The sequence below is a fragment of the Oncorhynchus clarkii genome, chromosome 4 (assembly GCF_045791955.1).
Source record: "Oncorhynchus clarkii lewisi isolate Uvic-CL-2024 chromosome 4, UVic_Ocla_1.0, whole genome shotgun sequence".
Classification (NCBI taxonomy): Eukaryota; Metazoa; Chordata; class Actinopteri; order Salmoniformes; family Salmonidae; genus Oncorhynchus; species Oncorhynchus clarkii.
In genome coordinates, this window is record NC_092150.1 from 16,697,904 (window position 1) to 16,724,871 (window position 26,968).

Below are 26,968 nucleotides of genomic sequence, written 5' to 3' on the forward strand. Positions count from 1 at the left end.
CTTGGTTGGGAAGAGAAGCGCCAGATCATCAGCAAACAGTAGACATTTGACTTCAGATTCTAGTAGGGTGAGGCCTGGTGCTGCAGACTGTTCTAGTGCCCTCGCCAATTTGTTGATATATGTTGAAGAGGGTGGAGCTTTAGCTGCATCCCTGTCTCACCCCCCGGCCCAGTGGAAAGAAATGTGTGTGTTCTTTGCCAATTTTAACCGCACACTTGTTTTTGTGTACATGGATTTTATGATGTCGTATATTTTTCCCCCAACACCATTTTCCATCAATTTGTATAGCAGGCCCTCATGCCAAATTGAGTCTAAAGCTTTTTTGAAATCAACAAAGCATGAGAGGACTTTACCTTTTTGTTTTTTTGTCAATTAGGTTGTGCAGGGTGAATATGTGGTCTGTGGTTCGATAATTTGGTTTAAAGCCAATTTGACATTTGCTCAATACATTGTTTTCACTGTGTAAATGTATGAGTCTGCTGTTAATGATAATGCAGAGGATTTTCCCAAGGTTGCTGTTGACGCATATCCCAAGGTAGTTATTGGGGTCAAATTTGTCTCCACTTTTGTGGATTGGGGTAATCAGTCCTTGGTTTCAAATATTGGGCAATATGCCAGAGCTGAGGATGATGTTAAAGAGTATAAAGAGTATAGCCAATTGGAATTTGTGGCCTATATATTTTATAATTTAATTTAGGATACCATCAACCCCACAGTGCTTTTTACGTTGGAGAGTTTGTATTTTGTCCTGTAGTTCATTCAATGTAATTTGAGAATCCAGTGTGTTCTGGTAGTGTTGATTAGCTGATTCTAAGATTTGTATTTGATCATGTATATGTTTTTGCTGTTTGTTCTTTGTTATAGGGCCAAAAAGACTGGAGAACATCTCTGTTTCGGATAGATAACTCTTCATGTTGTTTGTTTAGAGTTTTACAATTTTCCCAGAAGTGGTTAGATTCTATGGATTCTTCAATTACAATTAGCTGATTTCTGACGTGCTGTTCCTTCTTTTTCTGTAGTGTATTTCTGTTTTAGCGATTCACAATAGTGAATCAGGATTTCTGTGTCTCAATGTTTTTGGATGGATAGGTTTCTCAATTTCTTTGTTAGGTTTTTGCATTCTTCATCAAATCATTTGTCCTTATTGTTAATTTTCTCAGGTTGTCTGCTTAACATTTTTAGATTAGATAGAGAAGCTGAGAGGTCAAATATAATGTTTAGGTTTTGTACTGCCAAGTTTACACTTTCACTATTACAGTGAAACATTTTGTCCAGGAAATTGTTTACAAGGGATTACATTTGTTGTTGCCTAAATGTTTTTTTTGGTAGATTTCCTCAATACTTTTCTTCTATCTATAGGATTTCTTCTTATTATTAATCTCTCTCTCTGACGCTCACTCGCTCTGTCTCTCTCTCTCTGTCACTCTCACTCTCTGTCACACTCTTTCTCTCCCCCACTCTCTAGCGCTCTCTCTCACACTCTCTCTCTCGCTCTTTCTTTCGTTCTTTCTCCCGATCTCGCGCTCTTGCTTTCTCTCACATTCTCTCTCTCTCTCTGTCGCCCTTTCTTTCTTTCTCTCTCTCTCTCTCTCTCTCTTTTTTTCTTTCTCTCTCTTTTTCTTTCTCTTGCTCTTTCTCACTCTCTCTGTCACTTTCTCTTTCTCTAGCACTGTCTGTCACTCTTGCTTCTCTCTCTGTCACTCTCTTTCTCTGTCATGCTCTCTCTTTCTCTCACTCTCTCGCTCCTCCTCTGTCTCTATTTCTCTCTTTCTTTCTCTCTCTCTTTCTCCTTCTCTCGCGCTCTGTTACTTTCTCGCTCTCTGTCGCTTTCTTTCTCTCTCTTTCTCCTTCTCTCGCTTGCTCTCTCTCGGTCACTCTATCGCGCTCCCTCTCTCTTTCTCACTCTCTCTCCAGCTAGTGTCAAACTGAGGCGGTGCTCATCACTTCCTGTTGAACGCGGAACGAGGGAGAGCTCTGTTTTAGAAGGTTTTGAAAGTCTATTGAAAGAGTTTGGTTACTAGCTACCTGGATCCCGCGGTTGGCACCAGTTGCTGGGACCGCTACTATCTGTCCAGTGATCCTGGTCTGAGGAGATGGTTGGCATAGCCTAGTTGCTAGTTAGCAGGTTTTTTTGAGGGCTTAAATGCAGCCTGCGACACGGCTAGCTATTGTGGCTGGGAACACGGATTGTCCCGGGCTTCTGGCTGTCTAGATCCCTGCTGTTTGTTGTTGTTGTTTTCAATCTTCCCTGTGACCTGCCCTGTCTGGAACTGCGAGAAGTACGTTGCTACCATGACAAAGACTAAAGCCGGCAAGAGTACCATTGAGAACAGTGGTGTCTCTCAATCACAGGTGAAGGATCTTTTAAACAAACAAAAATAGTTCTACAAGCAGTTGTTACAACAACAAGAAAATAGCTCAAGTGTTTTGTCCAAATACTGGTGGAGTCAACTATCTAAAAATGACGAAGAAATCTGATTATCTCGAGGGACAATCAAGGGGGAACAACATGGTTATGGATGGAATTGCAGAATCTGCAAATGAGACCTGGATGGAATCTAAGGACAAAGTGAGGCAAATGATCTTGGAGAAACTGAAAATGGACCACAGGAAAATTTACGTGGAGCACCCTCACAGGACTGGAAAACCCACCACTGGCCCAGGTGACAGGCCCAAGCCGATAGTGGTCAAGTTCCTGAGGTTCAATGACATGGTAGCTGTTCTGGAAAGAGCCTAGAACTTGAGAGGAACGTTTATCATCCTCAATGAGGACTATCCTGAAGTGCGTCAGGAGAGGAAAGAACTTATCCCAGCCATAAAAGCTTTCAGAGCTCGTGGGGACGTTGCTTACATCCGCTGACAGGCTTATTGTCCACCCTCCCTCCCAAAATCCTGGATGGGATGTGAGAGCGAAGCCTATGGGTTCGTAGCTTTAACCCCGCAGAACACACACACTCTTACACACACCAACTGATTAATGGACTGCTGAATGTATATATTTTTTTCACATGCTTTGTTGACTCTTTTCCATATTATGTCTATCTCTGATAAACTACCCAGGAAAGGGCTTAAAATAGCCCTTGTTAATATGTAGCCTTAGAAATACAGTGAAGGAAATCAATAACTTGCTAACATCAAATAAAATGCACATAAAATAAACATCCTCTAACTGTAAACTGCGTTTATTTTCAGCAAACTTAACATGTGTAAATATTTAAATGAACATAACAAGATTCAACAACTGAGACATAAACTGAACAAGTTCCACAGACATGTGACTAACAGAAATTGAATCATGTGTCCCTGAACAAAGGGGGGGTCAAAATCAAAAGTAACCGTCAGTATCTGTTGTGGCCACCAGCTGCATTAAGTACTGCAGTGCATCTCCTCCTCATGGACTGCACCAGATTTGCCAGTGTTTGCTGTGAGATGTTACCCCACTCTTCCACCAAGGCACCTGCAAGTTCCTGTCATTCCTGTCTTGCAGGAAATCACGCACAGAACGAGCAGTATGGCTGGTGGCATTGTCGTGATGGAGGGTCATGTCAGGATGAGCCTGCATGAAGGGTACCACATGAGGGAGGAAAATGTCTTCCCTGTAACGCACAGCATTGAGATTGCCTGCAATGACAACAAGCTCAGTCCAATGATGCTGTGACACACCGCCCCAGACCATGACGGACACTCCACCTCCAAATCGATCCCGCTCCAGAGTACAGGCCTCGGTGTAACGCTCATTCCTTCGACGATAAACACAAATCCGACCATCTCCCCTAGTGAGACAAAATCACGACTCGTCAGTAAAGCGCACTCTTTGCCAGTCCTGCCTGGTCCAGCGACGTTGGGTTTGTGACCATAGGTGACGTTGTTGCCGGTGATGTCTGGTGAGGATCTGTCTTAAAACAGGCCTACAAGCCCTCAGTCCAGCCTCTCTCAGCCTATTGCGGACAGTCTGAGCACTGATGGAGGGATTGTGCGATCCTGGTGGAACTTGGGCAGTTGTTGTTGCCATTCTGTACCTGTCCCGCAGGTGTGATGTTCTGATGGGAATGATGGTGTTTAAACCCTTTACAATGAAGATGTGTGAAATTATTTTGATTTTTACAAATTATCTTTGAAAGACAGGGTCCTGAAAAAGGGACGTTTATTTTTTGCTGAGTTTATTAGCCATTTCTGAGACTCACTTAGATAATTCATTTGATGGTACAGCAGTAGCAATACAAGGATATAACATCTATAGAAGAGACAGGAATGATTATGAGGGAGGTGTTGCTGTATATATTCAGAGCCGTATCCCTGTAAAGTGTTATTGAAGTGTTGTGGTTGCAGGTTTGTCTGGCACACCTATAGCCTTTTCTTTTGGGGTGTTGCTATAGGCCACCAAGTGCTAACAGTCGGTATCTAAATAATATGTGTGAAATGCTTGATAGTGTATGTGATGTAAACAGAGATCTACTTTCTTGGAGACCTGAATATTGACTGGTTTTCATCAAGCTGTCTGCTCAGAACATGCTTCTCACTGTAACCAGTGCCTGTAATCTGTTTCAGATTATTAATCAATTTACCAGGGTGTTTACAAACACTACATGAAGATACTTTTCACATATTGATCACATTTTTACTAATACTATAGAACTTTGTTCTAAAGATGTGTCTGTACCCATTAGATGCAGTGATCACAATGGTGACTATATCCAAGTTCCAAAATCTGGGCCTAAAATAGTGTATAAGAGATCAGAGCAAATATTTTGCTGTGACTCTTATGTGGATGATATTAAAATATGCTGCACTTGATGCATTTATGAAATTGCTTCTTCCAATTATTGATAAACGTGCACCTGTTAAGAAACTGACTGAATTGAATTGAAAAACTGTATGGTTGAAAGAGATGGGGCAAAAGGAGTGGCTAAAAAAGTCTGACTGGCTGACTTACTGCAAATTGAGAAATTGTGTAACTAAACTCAAAAAAATTAAGAAACTGTTATGAACACAGGATCGATCATATAAAGAATGATGGAAAAGACCTTCGGAGTACTTTAAATGAAATTATTGGTAGAAAGACAAATTCAATCCATCTTTAATCACAAAAACATTTGATGTTACTAATTATCAACTTGCTGCCAGCTCTTAGCAAATGGTGTTTGACCAAATACAATGCTATTTCTCTGTAAATAAATTAACCACAGATGTTCAGCATCCTTATAGAGAAGGAAGGGCACTCAACATATACTGCACTGACACAAATGACTGATGATTGGTTAAAATAAATTGATAATAAGAAGATTGTGGGAGCTGTACTATTAGAGTTCAGTGTAGCCTTAGATATTATTGACCATAAACTGAAAATTAGGTGTTATGGCTTTTCAACCTCTGCCGTATCGGGAATTCAGAGCTTTCTATCTAGTAGAACTCACAGGGTTTTATTTAATGGAAGCTTCTCTAATGACAAACATGTAAAGTGTGGTGTACCGCAGGGCAGCTCTCAAGGCCCTCTACTCATTACTAATTTCTAGTTTTACCAATGACATGCCACTGGCACTAAACAAAGCATGTGTGTCCATGTATGCTGATGATTCAACCATATATGCACCAGCAATAATAATAATAGATAATTAAATCACTGAAACCCTTCACAAAGAGTTACAGTCTGTTTTCTAATTGGTGGCCAGTAATAAACTGGTCCTGAACATCTTTAAAGCGAAGATAATTATATTTGGTACAAATCATTCCCTACGTTCTAGACCTCAGCTGAATCTGGTAATGAATGGTGTGGCTGTTGAACAAGTTGAGAATACTAAATTACTTGGGTGTAACCTTAGATTGTAAACCTTCATGGTCAAAACATACAGATTCAATGGTTGTAAAGATGGGGAGAGTTCTGGACGTAATAAAGAGATGCTCTGCTTTTTTGACATCACACTCGGGCTCTAATTTTATCTTATTTTGATTATTGTCCAGTCATATGGTCAAGTGCTGCAAAGAATGACCTAGTTAAGCTGCAGCTGGCCCAGAACAGAGTAGCACGTCTTGCTCTTCATTGCAATCAGAGGGCTAATAGTAATACTATGCATGCCAGTCTCTCTTGGCTAAGAGTTGAAGAAAGACTGACTTCTTGTTTTAATAAGAAACATTAATGTAATGAAAATTCCAAATAGTTTGCATAGTCAACTTACACACAGCACTGACACACACATTTACCCCACCTGACATGCCACCAGGGGTCTTTTCACAGTCAAGGAAACGTACAGTATTATAAAGGGCAATGAGTGCATGAAACTCACTTCCACTTTATACAGCGCAAGTGAACAGCAAATCTGGTTTCAAAAACAAAGAAAGCAACACCTCACAGCACAACGCCTCTTGTTGTGACCTAGTTGTTGTGTGTATGTACTGACATGTATGTGTAACTGATAGATGTGCGCACCCACACTAAATGTTAATGTTTTTAAAAGTATTTTTAGTTTTGTGTCGGACCCAAGTAAGTCTCGCTGTTGCCATTGGCGTTGGCTAATGGGGATTCTAATAAATATATATTTTTTTAAATCTCTCTTTCTCGCTCTCTCTGTCGCTCTCTCTGTCACGCTCTCTCTCTCTCTCTCTCTCTGTCACGCTCTCTCTCTCTCTCTCTCTCTGTCACGCTCTCTCTCTCTCTCTCTCTCTCTCTCTCTCTCTCTCTCTCTCTCTCACGCTCTCTCTCTCTCACGCTCTCTCTCTCTCTCTCTCTCTCACGCTCTCTCTCTCTCTCACGCTCTCTCTCTCTGTCTCTCTCTGTCTCTCTCTGTCTGTCTCTCACTCTCTCTCTGTCTCTCTGTCTCTCTGTCTCTGTCTCTCTCTCTGTCTCTCTGTCTCTCTGTCTCTGTCTCTCTCTCTGTCTCTGTCTCTCTCTCTCTCTGTCTGTCTGTCTGTCTCTCTCTCTCTCTCTCTCTCTCTCTCTCTCTCTCTCTCTCTCTCTCCCTCTCTCCCTCTCTCCCTCTCCACGCTGCTACCCCAGTGCAGCTCGGCTCTCAACAGCGTATCACCAATCTTAATCACATCTGTGCAAGCGCACCTGTGAGAACAGATGTCCACTGGGGCCGGCACACTGTTCCAATATAGGGTGGAGTCGCTGTGTGTCTGCGTGTGCCATGTGGCTCTCCTCCACTCCCCCCTATCCCTCGAGTCCCCCGCATGTCTTGTCCGTCCGCTGCCACTGGGCCAGGCTTGCCCTGACACAAGAAGGACCCACAGCAGGCAGGAAACAGAACTGTAATGTCATCATAGCAGCTAGTGGGCATTGATATGGAGTTGGTCCCACCTTTGCTGCTATAACAGCCTCCACTCTTCTGGCAAGGCTTTCCACTAGATGTTGGAATATTGCTGCAGGGACTTGCTTCCTTTCAGCCACAGGAGCATTAGAGAGGCTGGCCACTGATGTTGGGTGTTCAGGCCTGGCTCGCAGTCAGAGTTCCAATTCAATCCCAAAGGTGAGGTCAGGGCTCTGTGCAGGCCAGTCAAGGTCTTCCACATCTATCTCGACAAACCTTTTCTGTATGGACCTCGCTTTGTGCATGGGGGCATTGTCATGCAGAAACAGGAAAGGGCCTTCCTCAAACTGTTGCCACAAAGTTGGAAGCACAGAATCATCTAGAATGTCATTCATTGTATGCTGTAGCATTAAGATTTCCCTTCACTGGAACTAAGGGGCCTAACCCGAACCATAAAAACAGCCCTAGACCATTATTCCTCCTCCACTATACTTTACAGTTGGCACTATGCATTTGGGCAGGTAGCGTTCTCCTGGCATCTGCCAAACCCAGATTCGCCGACTGACTGCCAGATGGTGAAGCGTGATTCATCACTCCAGAGAATGTGTTTCCACTGCTCCAGAATTCAATGGTGGTGAGCTTTACACCACTCCAGCCGATACTTGGCATTGCTCATGGTGATCTTAGGCTTGTGTGTGGCTGCTCGGCCCTAGAAACCCATTTCATGAAGCTCCCATTGAACAGTTCTTGTGTTGGCGTTGCTTCCAGAGGCAGTTTGGAACTCGGTAGTGAGTGTTGCAACCGAGGACGGATGAGTTTTACGCACTACACACTTCAGCACTCGGCAGTCCCATTCTGTGAGTTTGTGTGGCCTACCACTTCGCGGCTGAGCCGGTTTTGCTCCTAGACATTTCTACCTCACAATAACAGCACTTAGAGTTGACCAGGGCAGCTCTAGCAGGGCAGAAATGGACTTTATGGAAAGGTGGTATCCTATGACAGTGCCACGTTGAAAGTCACTGAGCTCTTCAATAAGGCCATTTTACTGACAATGTTTGTCTATGGAGATTGCATGTCTTTGTTCTCAATTTTATACACCTGTCAGCAACGAGTGTGGCTGAAATATTCAGACCCACTCATTTGAAGGTGTGTCCACATAATTTTGTATGTATAGTGTATGTACTGTTCTTGGGTGAGACTTGATTTAAGGGGATTTGAAGTTACTATGATTCAAAACAAAGGTTGTATATGTGTTTTATGAAAGGAGAAGGTGACCCGGCCTTGACCCTTTCATACTTTCTCCACAGTGCTGTATGGAGATGCCAGGAAAGACATCGCTATGAGCTTACTAAAGTGACCAAACAACAATTAATATGTGGTTTGCATATTAATCATATGTTTGCATATTAAGCCGACATTACAATGTTTTACTGTATAATTTCTCTCCTTATCTGATGGAATCCACCATTTTTTTTATTCCATGCATTATGTTGCTTCAGTCGCCCAGAGGCAGATAGAATAATGCCTTCCAATTAAATCTGTTTGCTCCACCATCACAATTGATGTTAGCAGTAGCAGTGATCATTTGTATTAGTGGAATGAAAAGGGACATTAAACTAGCTTAAGCATTTAAGGGTATTGTGTTTATCATTACTAGCTTTGTGTTTATCCCGATTGTGCTGTTCCATTAGCCAGTTGAGACCACAGCTTTTCTGCAGCCCAAAATCCCCCTTCCTCCATCCAAATTCCCAGTCCTTCCAAACTCCAAGCCTCGCACCATATGGCTCTGTCACCATCCCTCCCAGTCCCAGCCCAAACCCTGTTGGCCAGGCTAGGAGCCCCACCTACAGAGAGAGAGAGGCATCCAAGCACTGGCCTGGCTTCACACGCTCCAACGAGCTCATGCTGGAGAGATTTGGCATGGTCACGTTATCACCCATGCAGCCCCACCTACCCCGTGCCCAAACATCAAACAGTGTCACCGCCGTGAAAGGGTCTAGTGGCTTCCCCTCCACCCCTCCTGCCATCCACCCGTCCAGGATTGATCCTGGGTCTTATCACCACTCTGATCCCTGTGTTATTTTGGGAGTGCCTAATGATCTATTGACGTGATCTATCGATCTTTGTCAACCACAATGGCCAAGCGCTGGAGAGCCTGTGGGGCCTAGCTAACTACACCCCTCCTTTCCCTCTCCCTCCGCTCTGCACTCCTCTGCCCCCGCACCCAACCCTTACCAGTCCCAACAGGCGCTCTCTTTCCCTCTCCCTCTGCTCTGCACTCCTCTGCCCCCGCACCCAACCCTTACCAGTCCCAACAGGCGCTCTCTTTCCCTCTCCCTCTGCTCTGCACTCCTCTGCCCCCGCACCCAACCCTTACCAGTCCCAACAGGCGCTCTCTTTCCCTCTCCCTCTGCTCTGCACTCCTCTGCCCCCGCACCCAACCCTTACCAGTCCCAACAGGCGCTCTCTTTCCCTCTTCCTCCGCTCTGCACTCCTCTGCCCCCGCACCCAACCCTTACCAGTCCCAACAGGCGCTCTCTTTCCCTCTCCCTCCGCTCTGCACTCCTCTGCCCCCGCACCCAACCCTTACCAGTCCCAACAGGCGCTCTCTTTCCCTCTCCCTCTGCTCTGCACTCCTCTGCCCCCGCACCCAACCCTTACCAGTCCCAACAGGCGCTCTCATTCCCTCTCTCTCTCAGAAAACCCAGAGAGATGAGGAATGAATGTGCTTTTAACATCTGTCTGTGAAGTAACAAATGTATTTTAGCTAATGCTGTTATCCAAAGATGACTGTGCGCTCTGGATAAATCCAATGCTTTTTCAGTGTGAGTGTTTCTGTGAGAGGGCATTTGAGGATGCATATATGACTCTTTAAAGTCAGAGTGGGATCTATAGTGCTTCACTTATTGTATCTGTATCTTACCCAGAATGCAACAGTGAAGGTCACACCCTCTCCCTTTCTCCATAGTTACGGCTCAGTTCAATCAAAGCCACATATTAATGCAGAAGCATGAAACAGCTTTTTCCTTAACGTCAAAACAAAATAATCACAGAATACATTTGCAAAATATAGAAATGAGTATGTGGACTCCTCTCACAGTTATTGGTTTCAGTAGAATATGTTTTTGCTTTGCTCTGGCAACTTTGATTGCATCACGCCTTTGTTTGTACCATGTAACCTTCAAGTGTCACATGGCAGTAGTTGTTACTCGTCACGCTGCTCCCAGGTGATATATCCTCAGTCATTTACATCTCCAGATGTCTCATATCACTACCATAACCTGGGTTAACACTTTCTAACACAATTTAATGCTGATCTTAATTAGAAATGTGTGTTTTAGTTGAGACCCAAGGTGTCTGTGGTGAATCCAATATCAACTTTACTAAACTCTGTTATTCTGCTCACTACTGCTCAGTGTAAAGAAGCGAATCATTCTTCTCCCATAGAGATACATTAGATGGATAGACCTGTTCAGTACACCGACAGCCACACTCAGTTTAACTCGCAGGCTGCAGCACTGCTCCGTATAACACCACACAAATTCCATGTAGCGATTACAAATGGTGACATACTTAGCATTACTGAAATTAATGTGCCACAGATCGATATCAGACGACTTTCAAACAGCTCAATTTTACACTTGCTGCAGGGAACAGATGGAACTAGCTGATAGTGTTGCCAGAGGCTCCAAGGTAGACCAGCAAGTTGAAAACAGGGCCCTTTGGTTATGGTTCTCAGAGAGGGGGTGAAAATATGTACCCTTTTCACAACTATTGAGCTAAACTCAGCTGAGTAGAACTGCATGCCTGGTTACTCATCCACGGACCATAGTTGCGTGCCGGAAAGGACAATATGAAAACTAAATATCTGAGCATGAGCCAGAATATGGTCCGGGTCGGCACAATAGTGTGAAAAGGATGATACTGTATTACAGTGCTTATCTTCTTAACCGGACCCTGGTCGCCTAAACCCAAATCTGATTATTAGAATAGAGTCATTAATTGCAAATGAGCTTCTGCTACTGTGTTGGGTACACAAAGGATTTGCAAATGTCTAGTGCTGGGTGTTTTTGAATGTTTTACTAGACACATTCTTTACATTCAGGATAGGTTTAGCTTCAAACTGTGTGAGAGAAAACAATCAAATGAAGTCGCAGTGTTTAAATACACCTAGAGGCACCTTATATTCTCAGTGTTTAAATACACCTAGAGGCACCTTATATTCTCAGTGTTTAAATACACCTAGAGGCACCTTATATTCTCAGTGTTTAAATACACCTAGAGGCACCTTATATTCTCAGTGTTTAAATACACCTAGAGGCACCTTATATTTTCAGTATCAGAATGTTTAGTTCCTTCCCAGACAGGGATCAAACATGTCAGCAGAAATCTCTCACCCCATGATTGATAGGACTCTGCATCACATTGATAGGCCTGTGTATCTCTGATAAAAAAAAACTATCTACACCTCTCACTTATGTCAGGTTGAATCTCCTGGAACTGCAGGACTGGGGGGATTGGAGAAAGGAGCATGCCATGCATTAAAAAACCCTATGTCATTGGAGCCATTCCTGTTCCAGGATTCCTACTGAGGCCTTGTGATTGCATTGCCCTGGTTAGACTGTGTGTGTGTAACCGATGTGAAATGGCTAGCTAATTAGCGGTGGTGCGCGCTAATAGCGTTTCAATCGGTGACGTCACTCGCTTTGAGACCTTGAAGTAGTGGTTCCCCTTGCTCTGCAAGTGCAGCGGCTTTTGTGGAGCGATGGGTAACGATGCTTCGTGGGTGTCAGTTCTTGATGTGTGCATAGGGTCCCTGGTTCGAGCCCAGGTTGGGGCGAGGAGAGGGACGGAAGCTATACTGTTACATGTGTACAATATGTATGCGTGTGCGTGCATGTGTGTAACAGCGTGGCCGAGTGGAGACGGAGCGAGACAGAAGGATTTTTTAAACAAGTCAGGGCACATCTGGTTTTGATTGGTGGGGAAAAAAAGGCCCGCACTGTGTTCTGAGAACTGGCAGTGCCTCTACAACTCAACCCAGGACAGCACAGTACAGTGCAACACTGGAAAACAGACAGGGAGAACTGAATAACACCGCCCCCCACCACCCCTTATACCCTGAGTCTTTGCCAATTCACATAATCCCACATATGTTTCCAAGTACTGTATACGACTTCCTCCCTTCCCACTATGTTATGGGAGAGGGCAATGAGGTAGGTCGCCTGGTACAAGCTAGGACTTCTAGTCCCATACCATGGCAGTTCTGTGTTTTAGGGAGAATAGTACCCTGGAGGCAAATGAACGTCTCCATGTCTGTCTGTTTGCTCCTTGTCTTGTCACCTCAGAAGTATTGAAGAGGCAGAGAAATTGCGAGAGGTAGCACTGGAAAGCAGGTGAACACTTTCCCCCCCTGAGGGTGCTAAAATCAGCTATTCTCCATCTGTTTGATCAGAGAGGGGGAGGAGAGGGGGTGGAGAAGAGGTGGAGGAGGGGATGGCAGGTCACAGATTGAACGTGACAGAGAAGCCCTCCTCTGGCTAGAGAGGAGAATACTGCAATTAAAAGTGACGCTGTGGTTAACACCAGCAGACGCCAGCAGCCCCTGCAGCCTGACCAGCCTGCCTATTCTCATTCAGCCCATACTGTAGTTTTGGAGCGCAGACAGCATTAAGGTGTGTCTGCCTGTATGAGTGTGAATGTAGCCTTAGCCGCTTCAGGAGATAACCTTCCTCGTTAAGCGATTGTCTTCATGGTTGAGGCAAGGTCTGTCACCTCTGTGAATATAGCTCAGATTGAGATGGAGTGTGTGTGTGTTTGCCCTTGTGAACCTACTTTTATACACAGGGAGCATGTGACTCTGTCTATACCTGCGGTTTAGAGGCACTATGGGTCCTGTTCTTCTGCACAGGGCTGTTCTGAAGGGAGTGTTTGGTTGAGAGGGACTATGAGTCCTGTTCTAACCAGTACTGTTCTGAAGGGAGTGTTTGGTTGAGAGGGACTATGAGTCCTGTTATTCTATCCAGGGCTGTTCTGAAGGGAGTGTTTGGTTGAGAGGGACTATGAGTCCTGTTATTCTGCACAGGGCTGTTCTGAAGGGAGTGTTTGGTTGAGAGGGACTATGAGTCCTGTTATTCTGCACAGGGCTGTTCTGAAGGGAGTGTTTGGTTGAGAGGGACTATGAGTCCTGTTATTCTATCCAGGGCATAGCCATGGAACGTACAGACATCGTTCTACCATGTAACGCACAGTGATCTGTTTCCACCCAATCCCTTTCTGATGGGATTTCACAAGCTGCCAATAATCCACAGGCAATGGCAAGGATACATTTTTTCTAACACTAAAAATAATGTAGTTGCAAACAGCGGGAGGAAGCTGGGACTAAGCAGAAATTAAGTTTTGCAGAGCAGCGTTTGAGGGGATTGTTCATAGAAAACACAGGAGAGAACATCCATTTGCATGCCATTTTCCACAGCACAGGATAGGCTACAGAACTTAAATGCACAATGCTGTTTTCACTTCCACATTGCATGGAAAATTGCTTTAGTAAATAAGGTGCTGAATAGGAATGGCAGTAGTTACGGTTGTGAATTTACTACAGTGTATTTATGGCCTTTTCGTGCAGTGTACTGTGTGTAACACTTCATGCTTCTTTAAGTTATAGTTATGTGCTGTGCTGTGACGGCAGTATTATAGAGCATTAATATTCAAATTGCATTGTAATGAGATAGAGAAATAGAGAGATGGAGAGAGAGAAGTAAAGAGCGAGATGGGGGAGAGAGAGAGAAGTAAAGAGGGAGATGGGGGGAGAGAGAAGTAAAGAGCGAGATGGGGGGAGAGAGAGAGAAATGGATTTGGCCCTTTTGATTTTCAGCAACTCACGCAAACTAAAATCTCAATTCATATGCGTCTGCTGTGGCTGCATTTTTTGCCGCTGTGTTGATGAAAAGACTGTAAAGTTGGACTGTTTGCTCTGGGAGGGATGGATGGAGGGAAGGATTGAGGGGGGAAATATTAGATGGACAAACCAAGTCCTGTTCTTATATAAGCTCAGATATTGAGTGTGACCTGCTGCCACTTTATCTTGCCCTCTGCAGATTGCATTCCATAATCTAACCAGACAGATTTTCTTTAATGAAATCCTGTAAGATTGATTAGAATAAAAACACTTCTGAATGAGCAGGAACTGCTTTAAAGATAGAGAGCCTTTGGCTTTGCTTTTGCCACTGTCTACTCCTCTAGTCAGACATTTGGTCTTGATGCCACTAGCCTCATTGGGAGACTGAAATTGGATTTGGCACCGTATGATGTTTTCCATCTTAAAACCAGTGAACCAAACCAGTGAAAGACTAAGTCAATATTTACTCCCAGCCTGTCTTTCCGGTAATTCTTTAGTTGATTCTGCTTAATTATATTCAATAGCTTTGTGGGACAAAGCTTCTCCATTTAGTATGTATGTCTATCATTTGGGTCAGGTGGTGGTTGAGCATCTTTCGTCATTGTTGTAAGACAAATATAAAACATTTAGCAACAAGATGTAGACGTCCTGTGAAAGCAGAGACAAACACAATCATAAATAAAAGTACATGTCAGCTCAGCATTACACGAGCAGAACAAATTCCTCCCATTGATCAGCAGTAAGAAAACAGGGAGACTCAGTGATGGGGGATAAAACACCAAACCATCAACCGACCAGACTAGGGTAGCCATCTCATCCTCCTAGACCAAATGAATCATCTTAATGAACTTTAATTATGTCCCATGAAAATAGATAGAAACAAACACACAGTTAGAGAGGGGGAAAGAGGGAAAAACAGGGAGGAGGCTTACAGAAGGTGGAATTCCTCTGGCACCACCGTCGTCTCCATTAGAGGGCTGTTTTGGTTTCTGTTCACCACTGCCGTGGTTACAAGGGGGAAACAGGAGGGAAAAGGGGAGTTTTGGTGCCAGTTCTGGGAGTCTGAGGTAAACCCTTCCTGTCCTCCCCTCTCCTCCCTCTGTTGCCTGGCTAGCGGTTTAGCGTCAGCTCCAGGCAGCCCTTCTCCAGACCACTGGGCTGATAAAGGAGCGCTGGCATAAATTCCCACATTAAAAAAATACTATCTATACTATACTATGGTATAAATACTATAGTATACTGTGGTATACTTACTATAGTATACTATGGTATAAATACTATAGTATACTATTGTATACATATTATAGTATTCACTGTAGTGTTTTTAGAGACTTTACTGTAGTATTGTGCTAGGTGCCTCCTAAGAAGAGGTAGGTGCAGGAGTCAGGAGCAGGAGAGCAAGGAATTCCAGTTTGCACAGTCATTTATTATAAGTCCCAACCCACCAACAACAGGCGGGGAAAATCACAAAACACACGGAGGAGAAACCTCAACTCCTAACACAGTACCAACGGTACAACGACTGTGAGGGAAAAACCCCTGTGGCGCAAACACGCACCCCTAACAGAGCTCACACAGCAAAATAATCCCACACAAAGACTAGCAGGCAGCAGAGGTTAATAAACCCACCGAAATGAACTAATCAGACACAGGTGATAACTACAACAGACAGACACAAACGAAAAGGAAAAATGGATCGATGGCAGCTAGTAGGCTGGCGACGACGACCGCCGAGCGCCGCCCGAACAGGAAGAGGAGCCACCTTCGGTGCAAGTCGTGACTGTCATGCGTAGGTGTAATAGGTGGCAGGGAGGTCAGGCGCAGGAGAGTCAAATGGAGTGTAAAATGGAGTCTTTTAATAAAGTCCACGGAGTATGCTCCATAACACTAAATGTACATAAACACACAAACATGGGTACGAGGACCCGACGCGCACCTATACAACAATCACACTGACAATAAAACAATCTCTGACAAAGACATGAGGGGAAACAGAGGGTTAAATACACAACAGGTAATGAATGGGATTGAAAACAGGTGTGTGGGAAGACAAGACAAAACCAATGGAAAATGAAAAAAGGATCAATGATGGCTAGAAGACCGGTGACGTCGAACAAGGAGAGGCAACGACTTCGGCAGAAGTCGTGACAGTGACATATTCACTGTAGTGTTTTTGTGGACTAAAGTCTGCAAAATCACTACAGTGGATAACAAAGTATTTACTGTAGTATACTGTTGTATTTACAGTTAACTATAGTATAAATAGTGTAGTAAAATAACTGTAGTATACTGTTGTATTTACAGTTAACTATAGTATAAATAGTGTAGTAAAATAACTGTAGTATACTGTTGTATTTACAGTTAACTATAGTATAAATAGTCTAGTAAAATAACTGTAGTATATACTATAGTAAGTAATGTAGTGTTTCTGCGGACTGTAGAATACTGCAATATTTATTATAATGTTTTTGCGGACTGTAGTATACTGTAGTATTTACTGTCGTTTTTTTGCGGACATTACTGTAGTATTTACTATAGTGTTTTTGTTTTATCATATTTGACATAGAAGTGGAGGCTTTCTGGTTCAGGAAACCTACTGGAGAAATACTAAAAGAGCACATTTTCCATAACCTGTAGGGTGGTAGGACTGGGGTCTAAACAGAGTTTTCTACAACCTGTAGGGTGGTAGGACTGGGGTTTAAACAGAGTTTTCTACAACCTGTAGGTAGGTAGGACTGGGGTCTGAACAGAGTTTTCTACAACCTGTAGGTAGGTAGGACTGGGGTCTAAACAGAGTTTTCTACAACCTGTAGGTAGGTAGGACTGGGGTCTAAACAGAGTTTTCTACAACCTGTAGGTAGGTAGGTCTGGGGTCTAAACAGAGTTTTCTACAACCTGTAGGTAGGTAGGACTGGGGTCTGAACAGAGTTTTCTACAACCTGTAGGTAGGTAGGACTGGGGTCTGAGCAGAGTTTTCTACAACCTGTAGGTAGGTAGGACTGGGGTCTAAACAGAGTTTTCTACAACCTGTAGGTAGGTAGGACTGGGGTCTGAGCAGAGTTTTCTACAACCTGTAGGTAGGTAGGACTGGGGTCTAAACAGAGTTTTCTACAACCTGTAGGTAGGTAGGACTGGGGTCTAAACAGAGTTTTCTACAACCTGTAGGTAGGTAGGACTGGGGTCTAAACAGAGTTTTCTACAACCTGTAGGGTGGTAGGACTGGGGTCTGAGCAGAGTTTTCTACAACCTGTAGGGTGGTAGGACTGGGGTCTAAACAGAGTTTTCTACAACCTGTAGGTAGGTAGGACTGGGGTCTAAACAGAGTTTTCTACAACCTGTAGGTAGGTAGGACTGGGGTCTGAGCAGAGTTTTCTACAACCTGTAGGTAGGTAGGACTGGGGTCTAAACAGAGTTTTCTACAACCTGTAGGTAGGTAGGACTGGGGTCTGAACAGAGTTTTCTACAACCTGTAGGGAGGTAGGACTGGGGTCTAAACAGAGTTTTCTACAACCTGTAGGTAGGTAGGACTGGGGTCTGAGCAGAGTTTTCTACAACCTGTAGGTAGGTAGGACTGGGGTCTAAACAGAGTTTTCTACAACCTGTAGGTAGGTAGGACTGGGGTCTGAACAGAGTTTTCTACAACCTGTAGGGAGGTAGGACTGGGGTCTAAACAGAGTTTTCTACAACCTGTAGGTAGGTAGGACTGGGGTCTGAGCAGAGTTTTCTACAACCTGTAGGGAGGTAGGACTGGGGTCTAAACAGAGTTTTCTACAACCTGTAGGTAGGTAGGACTGGGGTCTGAGCAGAGTTTTCTACAACCTGTAGGTAGGTAGGACTGGGGTCTGAACAGAGTTTTCTACAACCTGTAGGTAGGTAGGACTGGGGTCTGAGCAGAGTTTTCTACAACCTGTAGGTAGGTAGGACTGGGGTCTAAACAGAGTTTTCTACAACCTGTAGGTAGGTAGGACTGGGGTCTGAGCAGAGTTTTCTACAACCTGTAGGTAGGTAGGACTGGGGTCTAAACAGAGTTTTCTACAACCTGTAGGTAGGTAGGACTGGGGTCTAAACAGAGTTTTCTACAACCTGTAGGTAGGTAGGACTGGGGTCTAAACAGAGTTTTCTACAACCTGTAGGTAGGTAGGACTGGGGTCTAAACAGAGTTTTCTACAACCTGTAGGGAGGTAGGACTGGGGTCTAAACAGAGTTTTCTACAACCTGTAGGTAGGTAGGACTGGGGTCTGAGCAGAGTTTTCTACAACCTGTAGGTAGGTAGGACTGGGGTCTAAACAGAGTTTTCTACAACCTGTAGGTAGGTAGGACTGGGGTCTGAACAGAGTTTTCTACAACCTGTAGGGAGGTAGGACTGGGGTCTAAACAGAGTTTTCTACAACCTGTAGGTAGGTAGGACTGGGGTCTGAGCAGAGTTTTCTACAACCTGTAGGGAGGTAGGACTGGGGTCTAAACAGAGTTTTCTACAACCTGTAGGTAGGTAGGACTGGGGTCTGAGCAGAGTTTTCTACAACCTGTAGGTAGGTAGGACTGGGGTCTGAGCAGAGTTTTCTACAACCTGTAGGTAGGTAGGACTGGGGTCTGAGCAGAGTTTTCTACAACCTGTAGGTAGGTAGGACTGGGGTCTAAACAGAGTTTTCTACAACCTGTAGGGTGGTAGGACTGGGGTCTAAACAGAGTTTTCTACAACCTGTAGGGTGGTAGGACTGGGGTCTAAACAGAGTTTTCTACAACCTGTAGGTAGGTAGGACTGGGGTCTAAACAGAGTTTTCTACAACCTGTAGGTACGTAGGACTGGGGTCTGAGCAGAGTTTTCTACAACCTGTAGGTAGGTAGGACTGGGGTCTAAACAGAGTTTTCTACAACCTGTAGGTAGGTAGGACTGGGGTCTGAACAGAGTTTTCTACAACCTGTAGGGAGGTAGGACTGGGGTCTAAACAGAGTTTTCTACAACCTGTAGGTAGGTAGGACTGGGGTCTGAGCAGAGTTTTCTACAACCTGTAGGTAGGTAGGACTGGGGTCTAAACAGAGTTTTCTACAACCTGTAGGTAGGTAGGACTGGGGTCTGAACAGAGTTTTCTACAACCTGTAGGGAGGTAGGACTGGGGTCTAAACAGAGTTTTCTACAACCTGTAGGTAGGTAGGTAGGACTGGGGTCTGAGCAGAGTTTTCTACAACCTGTAGGGAGGTAGGACTGGGGTCTAAACAGAGTTTTCTACAACCTGTAGGTAGGTAGGACTGGGGTCTGAGCAGAGTTTTCTACAACCTGTAGGTAGGTAGGACTGGGGTCTGAGCAGAGTTTTCTACAACCTGTAGGTAGGTAGGACTGGGGTCTGAGCAGAGTTTTCTACAACCTGTAGGTAGGTAGGACTGGGGTCTAAACAGAGTTTTCTACAACCTGTAGGTAGGTAGGACTGGGGTCTGAGCAGAGTTTTCTACAACCTGTAGGTAGGTAGGACTGGGGTCTAAACAGAGTTTTCTACAACCTGTAGGTAGGTAGGACTGGGGTCTGAGCAGAGTTTTCTACAACCTATAGGTAGGTAGGACTGGGGTCTAAACAGAGTTTTCTACAACCTGTAGGGTGGTAGGACTGTGGTCTAAACAGAGTTTTCTACAACCTGTAGGTAGGTAGGACTGGGGTCTAAACAGAGTTTTCTACAACCTGTAGGTAGGTAGGACTGGGGTCTAAACAGAGTTTTCTACAACCTGTAGGTAGGTAGGACTGGGGTCTGAGCAGAGTTTTCTACAACCTGTAGGTAGGTAGGACTGGGGTCTAAACAGAGTTTTCTACAACCTGTAGGTAGGTAGGACTGGGGTCTGAACAGAGTTTTCTACAACCTGTAGGGAGGTAGGACTGGGGTCTAAACAGAGTTTTCTACAACCTGTAGGTAGGTAGGACTGGGGTCTGAGCAGAGTTTTCTACAACCTGTAGGTAGGTAGGACTGGGGTCTAAACAGAGTTTTCTACAACCTGTAGGGTGGTAGGACTGTGGTCTAAACAGAGTTTTCTACAACCTGTAGGTAGGTAGGACTGGGGTCTGAGCAGAGTTTTCTACAACCTGTAGGTAGGTAGGACTGGGGTCTAAACAGAGTTTTCTACAACCTGTAGGTAGGTAGGACTGGGGTCTAAACAGAGTTTTCTACAACCTGTAGGTAGGTAGGACTGGGGTCTAAACAGAGTTTTCTACAACCTGTAGGTAGGTAGGACTGGGGTCTGAGCAGAGTTTTCTACAACCTGTAGGTAGGTAGGACTGGGGTCTAAACAGAGTTTTCTACAACCTGTAGGTAGGTAGGACTGGGGTCTGAGCAGAGTTTTCTACAACCTGTAGGTAGGTAGGACTGGGGTCTAAACAGAGTTTTCTACAACCTGTAGGGTGGTAGGACTGGGGTCTAAACAGAGTTTTCTACAACCTGTAGGTAGGTAGGACTGGGGTCTAAACAGAGTTTTCTACAACCTGTAGGTAGGTAGGACTGGGGTCTAAACAGAGTTTTCTACAACCTGTAGGTAGGTAGGACTGGGGTCTGAGCAGAGTTTTCTACAACCTGTAGGTAGGTAGGACTGGGGTCTAAACAGAGTTTTCTACAACCTGTAGGTAGGTAGGACTGGGGTCTGAACAGAGTTTTCTACAACCTGTAGGGAGGTAGGACTGGGGTCTAAACAGAGTTTTCTACAACCTGTAGGTAGGTAGGACTGGGGTCTGAGCAGAGTTTTCTACAACCTGTAGGTAGGTAGGACTGGGGTCTAAACAGAGTTTTCTACAACCTGCAGGTAGGTAGGACTGGGGTCTGAACAGAGTTTTCTACAACCTGTAGGGAGGTAGGACTGGGGTCTAAACAGAGTTTTCTACAACCTGTAGGTAGGTAGGACTGGGGTCTGAGCAGAGTTTTCTACAACCTGTAGGGAGGTAGGACTGGGGTCTAAACAGAGTTTTCTACAACCTGTAGGTAGGTAGGACTGGGGTCTGAGCAGAGTTTTCTACAACCTGTAGGTAGGTAGGACTGGGGTCTGAGCAGAGTTTTCTACAACCTGTAGGTAGGTAGGACTGGGGTCTGAGCAGAGTTTTCTACAACCTGTAGGTAGGTAGGACTGGGGTCTAAACAGAGTTTTCTACAACCTGTAGGGTGGTAGGACTGGGGTCTAAACAGAGTTTTCTACAACCTGTAGGGTGGTAGGACTGGGGTCTAAACAGAGTTTTCTACAACCTGTAGGTAGGTAGGACTGGGGTCTAAACAGAGTTTTCTACAACCTGTAGGTAGGTAGGACTGGGGTCTGAGCAGAGTTTTCTACAACCTGTAGGTAGGTAGGACTGGGGTCTAAACAGAGTTTTCTACAACCTGTAGGTAGGTAGGACTGGGGTCTGAACAGAGTTTTCTACAACCTGTAGGGAGGTAGGACTGGGGTCTAAACAGAGTTTTCTACAACCTGTAGGTAGGTAGGACTGGGGTCTGAGCAGAGTTTTCTACAACCTGTAGGTAGGTAGGACTGGGGTCTAACCAGAGTTTTCTACAACCTGTAGGTAGGTAGGACTGGGGTCTGAACAGAGTTTTCTACAACCTGTAGGGAGGTAGGACTGGGGTCTAAACAGAGTTTTCTACAACCTGTAGGTAGGTAGGACTGGGGTCTGAGCAGAGTTTTCTACAACCTGTAGGGAGGTAGGACTGGGGTCTAAACAGAGTTTTCTACAACCTGTAGGTAGGTAGGACTGGGGTCTGAGCAGAGTTTTCTACAACCTGTAGGTAGGTAGGACTGGGGTCTGAGCAGAGTTTTCTACAACCTGTAGGTAGGTAGGACTGGGGTCTGAGCAGAGTTTTCTACAACCTGTAGGGAGGTAGGACTGGGGTCTAAACAGAGTTTTCTACAACCTGTAGGTAGGTAGGACTGGGGTCTGAGCAGAGTTTTCTACAACCTGTAGGTAGGTAGGACTGGGGTCTAAACAGAGTTTTCTACAACCTGTAGGTAGGTAGGACTGGGGTCTGAACAGAGTTTTCTACAACCTGTAGGGAGGTAGGACTGGGGTCTAAACAGAGTTTTCTACAACCTGTAGGTAGGTAGGACTGGGGTCTGAGCAGAGTTTTCTACAACCTGTAGGGAGGTAGGACTGGGGTCTAAACAGAGTTTTCTACAACCTGTAGGTAGGTAGGACTGGGGTCTGAGCAGAGTTTTCTACAACCTGTAGGTAGGTAGGACTGGGGTCTGAGCAGAGTTTTCTACAACCTGTAGGTAGGTAGGACTGGGGTCTGAGCAGAGTTTTCTACAACCTGTAGGTAGGTAGGACTGGGGTCTAAACAGAGTTTTCTACAACCTGTAGGGTGGTAGGACTGGGGTCTAAACAGAGTTTTCTACAACCTGTAGGGTGGTAGGACTGGGGTCTAAACAGAGTTTTCTACAACCTGTAGGTAGGTAGGACTGGGGTCTAAACAGAGTTTTCTACAACCTGTAGGTAGGTAGGACTGGGGTCTGAGCAGAGTTTTCTACAACCTGTAGGTAGGTAGGACTGGGGTCTAAACAGAGTTTTCTACAACCTGTAGGTAGGTAGGACTGGGGTCTGAACAGAGTTTTCTACAACCTGTAGGGAGGTAGGACTGGGGTCTAAACAGAGTTTTCTACAACCTGTAGGTAGGTAGGACTGGGGTCTGAGCAGAGTTTTCTACAACCTGTAGGTAGGTAGGACTGGGGTCTAAACAGAGTTTTCTACAACCTGTAGGTAGGTAGGACTGGGGTCTGAACAGAGTTTTCTACAACCTGTAGGGAGGTAGGACTGGGGTCTAAACAGAGTTTTCTACAACCTGTAGGTAGGTAGGTAGGACTGGGGTCTGAGCAGAGTTTTCTACAACCTGTAGGGAGGTAGGACTGGGGTCTAAACAGAGTTTTCTACAACCTGTAGGTAGGTAGGACTGGGGTCTGAGCAGAGTTTTCTACAACCTGTAGGTAGGTAGGACTGGGGTCTGAGCAGAGTTTTCTACAACCTGTAGGTAGGTAGGACTGGGGTCTGAGCAGAGTTTTCTACAACCTGTAGGTAGGTAGGACTGGGGTCTAAACAGAGTTTTCTACAACCTGTAGGTAGGTAGGACTGGGGTCTGAGCAGAGTTTTCTACAACCTGTAGGTAGGTAGGACTGGGGTCTAAACAGAGTTTTCTACAACCTGTAGGGTGGTAGGACTGTGGTCTAAACAGAGTTTTCTACAACCTGTAGGTAGGTAGGACTGGGGTCTAAACAGAGTTTTCTACAACCTGTAGGTAGGTAGGACTGGGGTCTAAACAGAGTTTTCTACAACCTGTAGGTAGGTAGGACTGGGGTCTGAGCAGAGTTTTCTACAACCTGTAGGTAGGTAGGACTGGGGTCTAAACAGAGTTTTCTACAACCTGTAGGTAGGTAGGACTGGGGTCTGAACAGAGTTTTCTACAACCTGTAGGGAGGTAGGACTGGGGTCTAAACAGAGTTTTCTACAACCTGTGGGTAGGTAGGACTGGGGTCTGAGCAGAGTTTTCTACAACCTGTAGGTAGGTAGGACTGGGGTCTAAACAGAGTTTTCTACAACCTGTAGGTAGGTAGGACTGGGGTCTGAACAGAGTTTTCTACAACCTGTAGGGAGGTAGGACTGGGGTCTAAACAGAGTTTTCTACAACCTGTAGGTAGGTAGGACTGGGGTCTGAGCAGAGTTTTCTACAACCTGTAGGGAGGTAGGACTGGGGTCTAAACAGAGTTTTCTACAACCTGTAGGTAGGTAGGACTGGGGTCTGAGCAGAGTTTTCTACAACCTGTAGGTAGGTAGGACTGGGGTCTGAGCAGAGTTTTCTAAAACCTGTAGGTAGGTAGGACTGGGGTCTGAGCAGAGTTTTCTACAACCTGTAGGTAGGTAGGACTGGGGTCTAAACAGAGTTTTCTACAACCTGTAGGTAGGTAGGACTGGGGTCTAAACTCAGTTTTCTACAACCTGTAGGTAGGTAGGACTGGGGTCTAAACAGAGTTTTCTACAACCTGTAGGGTGGTAGGACTGGGGTCTAAACAGAGTTTTCTACAACCTGTAGGGTGGTAGGACTGGGGTCTAAACAGAGTTTTCTACAACCTGTAGGTAGGTAGGACTGGGGTCTGAGCAGAGTTTTCTACAACCTGTAGGTAGGTAGGACTGGGGTCTAAACAGAGTTTTCTACAACCTGTAGGTAGGTAGGACTGGGGTCTGAACAGAGTTTTCTACAACCTGTAGGGAGGTAGGACTGGGGTCTAAACAGAGTTTTCTACAACCTGTAGGTAGGTAGGACTGGGGTCTGAGCAGAGTTTTCTACAACCTGTAGGGAGGTAGGACTGGGGTCTAAACAGAGTTTTCTACAACCTGCAGGTAGGTAGGACTGGGGTCTGAGCAGAGTTTTCTACAACCTGTAGGTAGGTAGGACTGGGGTCTGAGCAGAGTTTTCTACAACCTGTAGGTAGGTAGGACTGGGGTCTAAACAGAGTTTTCTACAACCTGTAGGTAGGTAGGACTGGGGTCTAAACGGAGTTTTCTACAACCTGTAGGTAGGTAGGACTGGGGTCTAAACAGAGTTTTCTACAACCTGTAGGTAGGTAGGACTGGGGTCTGAGCAGAGTTTTCTACAACCTGTAGGGTGGTAGGACTGGGGTCTAAACAGAGTTTTCTACAACCTGTAGGTAGGTAGGACTGGGGTCTGAACAGAGTTTTCTACAACCTGTAGGGAGGTAGGACTGGGGTCTAAACAGAGTTTTCTACAACCTGTAGGTAGGTAGGACTGGGGTCTGAGCAGAGTTTTCTACAACCTGTAGGGAGGTAGGACTGGGGTCTAAACAGAGTTTTCTACAACCTGTAGGTAGGTAGGACTGGGGTCTGAGCAGAGTTTTCTACAACCTGTAGGTAGGTAGGACTGGGGTCTGAGCAGAGTTTTCTACAACCTGTAGGTAGGTAGGACTGGGGTCTGAGCAGAGTTTTCTACAACCTGTAGGTAGGTAGGACTGGGGTCTAAACAGAGTTTTCTACAACCTGTAGGGTGGTAGGACTGGGGTCTAAACAGAGTTTTCTACAACCTGTAGGGTGGTAGGACTGGGGTCTAAACAGAGTTTTCTACAACCTGTAGGTAGGTAGGACTGGGGTCTAAACAGAGTTTTCTACAACCTGTAGGTAGGTAGGACTGGGGTCTAAACAGAGTTTTCTACAACCTGTAGGTAGGTAGGACTGGGGTCTGAGCAGAGTTTTATACAACCTGTAGGTAGGTAGGACTGGGGTCTAAACAGAGTTTTCTACAACCTGTAGGGAGGTAGGACTGGGGTCTAAACAGAGTTTTCTACAACCTGTAGGTAGGTAGGACTGGGGTCTGAGCAGAGTTTTCTACAACCTGTAGGTAGGTAGGACTGGGGTCTAAACAGAGTTTTCTACAACCTGTAGGTAGGTAGGACTGGGGTCTGAACAGAGTTTTCTACAACCTGTAGGGAGGTAGGACTGGGGTCTGAGCAGAGTTTTCTAAAACCTGTAGGTAGGTAGGACTGGGGTCTGAGCAGAGTTTTCTACAACCTGTAGGTAGGTAGGACTGGGGTCTAAACAGAGTTTTCTACAACCTGTAGGTAGGTAGGACTGGGGTCTAAACTCAGTTTTCTACAACCTGTAGGTAGGTAGGACTGGGGTCTAAACAGAGTTTTCTACAACCTGTAGGGTGGTAGGACTGGGGTCTAAACAGAGTTTTCTACAACCTGTAGGGTGGTAGGACTGGGGTCTAAACAGAGTTTTCTACAACCTGTAGGTAGGTAGGACTGGGGTCTGAGCAGAGTTTTCTACAACCTGTAGGTAGGTAGGACTGGGGTCTAAACAGAGTTTTCTACAACCTGTAGGTAGGTAGGACTGGGGTCTGAGCAGAGTTTTCTACAACCTGTAGGTAGGTAGGACTGGGGTCTGAGCAGAGTTTTCTACAACCTGTAGGTAGGTAGGACTGGGGTCTAAACAGAGTTTTCTACAACCTGTAGGTAGGTAGGACTGGGGTCTAAACAGAGTTTTCTACAACCTGTAGGTAGGTAGGACTGGGGTCTGAACAGAGTTTTCTACAACCTGTAGGGAGGTAGGACTGGGGTCTAAACAGAGTTTTCTACAACCTGTAGGTAGGTAGGACTGGGGTCTGAGCAGAGTTTTCTACAACCTGTAGGGAGGTAGGACTGGGGTCTAAACAGAGTTTTCTACAACCTGTAGGTAGGTAGGACTGGGGTCTGAGCAGAGTTTTCTACAACCTGTAGGTAGGTAGGACTGGGGTCTGAGCAGAGTTTTCTACAACCTGTAGGTAGGTAGGACTGGGGTCTGAGCAGAGTTTTCTACAACCTGTAGGTAGGTAGGACTGGGGTCTAAACAGAGTTTTCTACAACCTGTAGGGTGGTAGGACTGGGGTCTAAACAGAGTTTTCTACAACCTGTAGGGTGGTAGGACTGGGGTCTAAACAGAGTTTTCTACAACCTGTAGGTAGGTAGGACTGGGGTCTAAACAGAGTTTTCTACAACCTGTAGGTAGGTAGGACTGGGGTCTGAGCAGAGTTTTCTACAACCTGTAGGTAGGTAGGACTGGGGTCTAAACAGAGTTTTCTACAACCTGTAGGTAGGTAGGACTGGGGTCTGAACAGAGTTTTCTACAACCTGTAGGGAGGTAGGACTGGGGTCTAAACAGAGTTTTCTACAACCTGTAGGTAGGTAGGACTGGGGTCTAAACAGAGTTTTCTACAACCTGTAGGTAGGTAGGACTGGGGTCTGAGCAGAGTTTTATACAACCTGTAGGTAGGTAGGACTGGGGTCTAAACAGAGTTTTCTACAACCTGTAGGGAGGTAGGACTGGGGT

At 45.3% G+C, this 26,968-nt stretch overlaps 1 protein-coding gene and 1 non-coding gene across 2 annotated transcripts in view; one reads left to right on the forward strand and one right to left on the reverse strand.

Annotated features, from left to right (window-relative positions):
- LOC139407588 (plexin-B2-like) overlaps positions 1–26,968 on the forward strand; it is a 156,963-nt gene that overhangs the window by 19,812 nt on the left and 110,183 nt on the right. The window lies entirely within an intron of this gene.
- Positions 16,713–16,765, reverse strand: LOC139408129 (U7 small nuclear RNA). Its single transcript, XR_011634187.1, has one exon. It is a non-coding gene; the product is annotated as a U7 small nuclear RNA (small nuclear RNA).